Source organism: Rhincodon typus, unplaced genomic scaffold (assembly GCF_021869965.1).
Source record: "Rhincodon typus isolate 14 unplaced genomic scaffold, sRhiTyp1.1 hic_rhity00000080, whole genome shotgun sequence".
NCBI classification, from domain to species: Eukaryota; Metazoa; Chordata; class Chondrichthyes; order Orectolobiformes; family Rhincodontidae; genus Rhincodon; species Rhincodon typus.
The window spans coordinates 1-5,978 of NW_025965718.1; positions in this window are offsets into that span (position 1 = coordinate 1).

The window sequence follows — 5,978 nt, forward strand, 5'->3', positions numbered from 1 at the left end:
CCCCACTCTCTCAGCTCCTGTCCTGAAGCTACAGTTGGGATTATGGACATTGCCAACTTCTGGAATTCTACCTGTGGGACCCTTCTGTAGAAAGCAGCTTGCAACAGTAAGCACTGGATTTCTTTGCAATTCTTTGAATAGTTTTCCCCCTATGTCAATCTTGCCAAATTGTGTTTGAATCACTTGTTTCACCTAACTTAATTTCTTGCTCCATCTGCATGCACCTTACCAGATGAAAAGCTCCAGTGCAATTCTGTTGCATTTAACCTTGCTTCCAAAGTTCGGCAGAGTTCACACTGCGTACAAGCTGCATGCAAATCTAATCTATTGGGAAATTTGGAATCCCATCTCACAGACATGTACAGGAGGGACAGTTACCCAGATAGCGATGAAAAGGCTCATTCCAGTGAAATACTGTGGTTATGTACTTAACCCTAATGCCTCCCTATATGTAACATACAAATGGAAGGGTTCGTACCTCTGTGTGCTTCAGTGTAGAATCCATTCTGCAGTCCCCCAAGTTATCTTGGAAAAGGATTTAGCTAGAGTATGAGTAAATATAGAGATTAATGGCAGTCAAACCTGAAGAAAAAAGCAAATTTGCTCGATATGTGTTGTTAAAGATATGTACATTACCTGTGATCTGCTTGTAAGACATGATATTACAAGCCAAAGCATTGAAATTGCTCAAGGTCCACTTTAGATGATTCCCAGGTCAAATATCATGGGTGTTATCAGTGGCCCACAGGGAATGAGGTAAAGAGATAAGGCAAGGAAAGCATTCTAAATTCTTGGATGATGTCTCGATTGGAGCAGGGAATGTTTGTTTTTTCTTGTTTCATTGCCTCCTGTGACCACACAAAGAACACACAGGCATCGAAAATCCAGAGACAGACCTGGGACCAGGAGGGACTGGAATGGGAAGAATGAGAAAACAAAAACAAAGACATTTGCCAGAACCTCTTTGAAAAACAGTATACTCCCTTTCCCGTGAAGCACTGTCAGTTTTAAATGAATTTCTTCAATAGTTCTTTGTGATGCTTTATTACAGCTCCAATATTTTCATTAGTCGTTATGATGTAAAAGCTGGGATGTAAAATCCCAGACAATGCAGCAGAGTAAAATTACTCAACTTCAACATATTTGTATGAGTTCAACATCAGGATACACGCTCTAACTGCAGAATAATTTGCTTAATCGGCTTTGAAGGATGTATGAATACACAATGTTGTATTGTGTCTCACAGTTAGTCTACTATATACCTTTAAGTGATACACTCATGATACCATCTCCTTATCATAGATACAGCCTGATGGGAGAAATGTCTCAGACACTATCTTAACTGGGGCTCCTTGAAACACGAGCAGCTGATGGATGTTACTGTATAGTTCAATAGGTTAGTATTAATCCAGGCACTAATATGTTTGTGTCTGTACTATATGTCTATATCAGGAGCTGGAATAAACATCTGTTGAATCATTCAGTATTGTGTTAGCTGCTTCTAAGTCTTCCCTTATGAGTGCAAGTGTAAGCATGGTGGCATCAGTTACAAAAACCCAGCTGGAAGCAAAGCCTGTACCATGGTGGTAGATCTATGGCAGTGCTTACAGATCCCAAATAATTGCTTGTATAAAAAATATACAAAGTATTTACAGTTAATCTTCGGCCAATGTGACAGGAACTTCCTGAACTATCAACATCCTTAGAGTTACCATTGACCAGAAACTCAACTAAACTCGCCACATAAACACAGCAGCGGCAAGAGCAGATCAGATGCTACAAATACGGTAGCGAGTAACTCTCCTTTTAACGATCCAAAGCCTGTCCACAAGTCAGGAGTGAGATGGAATACTCCCCACTTGCCTGGGTGAGTGCATCTCCAATAACATTTGAGAAGCTTGACACAATTCAGGATAAAACTGCTTACTTTATTGGCACCACTATTGATACTCAGTAGCAGCAGTGTGTGCTATCTACAAGATGCACTGCAGAAGTTCACCAAAGATCCTCAGGCAGCACCTTCCAAACCCATGGCCACTTCCATCTAAAAGGACAGGGGCAACAGAAATATGGGAACACCAATACCAGCAAGTTCCCCTCCAAGTCACTCACCATCCTGATTTGGAAATATATTGCCGTTCCTTCATTGTCGCTGGGTCAAGATCGTGGAAATCCCTCTCTAAGGGCATTGTGGGTCAACCTACAGAACATGGACTGCAGTGGCTCAAGAAAGCAGCACACCACCGCCTTCCCAAGAGCAACGAGGGATGGACAATAAATGTTGGCCAACCAATGATGCCCATGTCCCTTGAGTGAATATGAAAAGATAAAAATATATTTGCTGATAATATATTAATGGCCTAGTAGTGTTATTGTAAACTGTAAGTTGAAAGGGGGCATTGATAGACTGTAATTAGGCAAATCTGTGGCAGATCAAAGTTAAATATTGGATGTTGTTTTATCATCCAAATCCACGAGCAGCATCTCAACGATGATAGGCTAAGAACTGGGAGGAAACAGAAATTTAGGGGGTGAAAGTCCAGGAATAATGAACTGGCTCATGGACAGACATTAAATTACAAGGTCAGGTGGATGTTGGCCTTCATCTGCAGTGAGTGACATGAGAAAGAATGTTTAGGTTATGCTCCAGATGTACAACAAACTTTGTTTTAACTGGCACAGATTCAATCATGTCTCTCAGAATGTTATTTTTCTCTTCTCCTGTTTGTTACTGTGTAACAGGAGGGGCTAAAGGGTGACAAGTATATGAGTTAGAACCACATTATGAAATCAAAATCAGCACGGTTTTGTGAAGGGAAAATCAAGCCTGAGAAATTCTTTAGAATTTTTTGAGGAGGTAGTAAATAGCATAGATAAAGGGAGATCAGTCAATGTAAAAAATTTGGATTTCCAAAAAAGCATTCACTAAGGTACCACACATCAGGCTACTTAATAAGGAAAAATGTCCATAATGTTGGAGGATTGATTAACTAATTCAAGACCGAGAGTTGAAATCAGGGGCATGGCAACTTCTAGCTAGTAGAGTGCCACAGGGATCAGTTATGGGGCCACACCTGTCTATTGAAGACAGACAATTAGTGATGGTTTAACCTGAGGGTCATCATGCCTCAGGCAAAGGGAAAGAGATTGAGAAGGAGAACCCTTCATGGTAGCCTCAGCCAGCGTCAAAATTGAACTGATGCTGTTGGGATCACACTGTACAATACCAGTTGTTCAGCCAACTGAGCTAACCATCTCCTGATGACTTAGAGGCAGAGAGTGAATGTATGGTAGCCAGGTTTGCGGGTAACACAAAAACAAGAGGGAAGGGAAATAGTGAGGATGACACAATGAGTCAGTAGAGGGATAGAGACAGGTTAAGGAGTGGGCAGATGGAATATAATGAGGGAAAATGTGAGTTTTTAAATTTATTCATTTGTGGGACGTGGGCATCGCTGGCTGGCTGGGCCAGAATTTATTGCCCGTTACTAGTTGCCACTTGAGAAGGTGGTGGTGAGCTGCCGTCTTGAACTGCTGCAGTCCTCCTGCTGTAGGTCAACCCCCAATGCCCTTAGGGAGGGAATTCCAGGATTTTGACCCAGTGACAGTGAAGGAACGGCAATATATTTCCAAGTCAGGGTGGTGAGTGGCTTGGAGGGGAACTTGGAGGAGGTGGTGTTCCCATATGTCAGCTGCATATGATCTGCATATGGTCCTTCTTGATGGAAGTGCTCATGAGTTTGGAAGGTGCTGTCTGAGGATCTTTGGTGAATTTCTGCAGTGTTTCTTGTAGATAGTACACACTGCTGCTACTGAGTGTCGGTGGTGGAGGGAGTGGATGTTTGTGGATGTGGTGCCAATCAAGTGGGCTGCTTTGTCCTGGATGGAGTCAAGTTTCTTGGACGTTGCTGAAGCTGCACAGATCCAGACAACTGGGGAGTATTCCATCACACTCCTGACTTGTGCCTTGTAGATGGTGGACAGGGTTAGTGGAGTCAGAAGGTGAGTTACTCACTGCAGTATTCCTAGCCTCTGGCCTGCTGTTATAGCCACTGTGTTAATGTGGTGAGTCCAGTTGAGCAAATGCAGTCTTGATGTTACTGCACGTTGGCAGGAAGAATAGATGAGCTGAATATTATTTAAATATAGAAAGACAATAGAAAGCTGTAGCACTGAGGGACTTGGGAATCCTTTTATATTCAAGGCTGAGATAGATTTTTAATCAGTAATGTATCAAGGGTTATGTGGAAAAGGCAGGAAAGTGGGGTTGAGGATTATCAGATCAGCCATGATCTTATTGAACGGTGAAGCAGACTCAATGGGCTGAATGGCCTACTTCTGCTCCTATGTCTAATGGTCTTATGGGCTCCTCCAGGTCCTGTGTTATAGCCTCGAGAGGAGTTGAATGGCCCTCTTCCTGGCCAGAAGGAAATATCAATGAAAAACAGCAATAGTTGGAAGTGAATGTGCTGGTCATACTGGAGCTCCATTCTGTTTTACAAGTTGGGGCATGGACCAGTACGTGTCATTTGCCAGTTTGACTGGTTTTCCCTCTCGGCTTGAGAGGGGCTGAAGGTTTCTCCCCAAATTGAAGAGAAAACAAGTGGGACTAGGTGTCATTGGTCTTGCAGACAGCTAGTACAATCAATGGGCAGAATGGCCTCCTTCTGTGCCGTATTCATTTAATGGTGATGATATTAACCCCTTTCCATCCTGAAATACCCTGCATATTTTCTAGTTGTAAAACAATTATGAGTTGGGAAAGAATTTAGGGTCATTAACCTCTTTTCTCTGTTTTCCACTGTGCCTATAAAACTGTGTTCTTTAGTTGGATCCGTACATAGAACACATTTGTACAAGATGACATGAACTGTTTAAAAAGAGTATTCTTTGTGAGTCTGTTTCTGGATCATCTGAATTAATCACCTTTCGATGTTCCATCTAGTGGTGCAGACCAAAACTGCACTTTCTATATTCGGAGAGGAACTCCACTTTTAGCTGTTGCTGGATTGGATTCAATGATTGTATTTAAAAGTAAAAGGATTGGTGCCTGCACCCTATAAAATCACAGCACCCGCACTTCAAGAACAATTCATTGAGATGTTTATAAAGCTGTGTTCTCTTTCTTTGAAACAATTTTATTCCGAGTCTGTACAAGAGGGCACACCCATGTCTGTATCAATGGGTGCTGAGGTTGAGGTGGTCGAGAGCTTCAAGTTCCTGGGAGTGAGCATTACCAACAATCTGTCGTGGTCCATCCACATCAATGCGACAGTCCAGAAAGTGCAACAACATCTCTACATCCTCAGGAGGCTAAGGAAATTCCGCATATCCACAAGGACTCTTCCCAATTTTTATAAATGCGCCATAGAAAGCATTCTATCTGGATGCATTACAGCTTGGTTTGGCAACTGCTCTCCCCAAGACCTCAAGGAACTACAAAGAGTCATGAACACAGCCCAGTCCATCACGCAAACCAGCCTTCCCCATCCATTGGCTCCGTCTACACTTCCTGCTGCCTCGGGAAAGCAACCAACATCATCAAAGAACCCTTCCTCCCCGGTTATACTCTCTCCCACACTCTTCCATTGGGCAGAGAGTTCCAAAATTATACGACCACCAGACAGAAAGAAATTCTCTGCTTCACTGTCCTGAAAGGCCAACCACTAATTTTAAAATGGAGCCTCCTAGTTCTGGATTGACCCATGAGACGAAACATCCTTTCCACAGCCACCTTGCCCAGACCATTCAGGATCTTATATACTTCAATCAAGTCACCCCCTTGGAAGTGATCCCTGCCCCCACCCCGACTGCACCCCCCCAGTAGTACATTTGTATGAAAACAGGGAATCCTTCTAATGGTGTGACCAACATCTCCCTCTTAATGAATACCTTGAGAAAAATGAATGAACTAATCACACAGCCCATTGTTGTTTATGGAATCATATTGTGTGCAAATGAGTTACACCTTTGCCTAC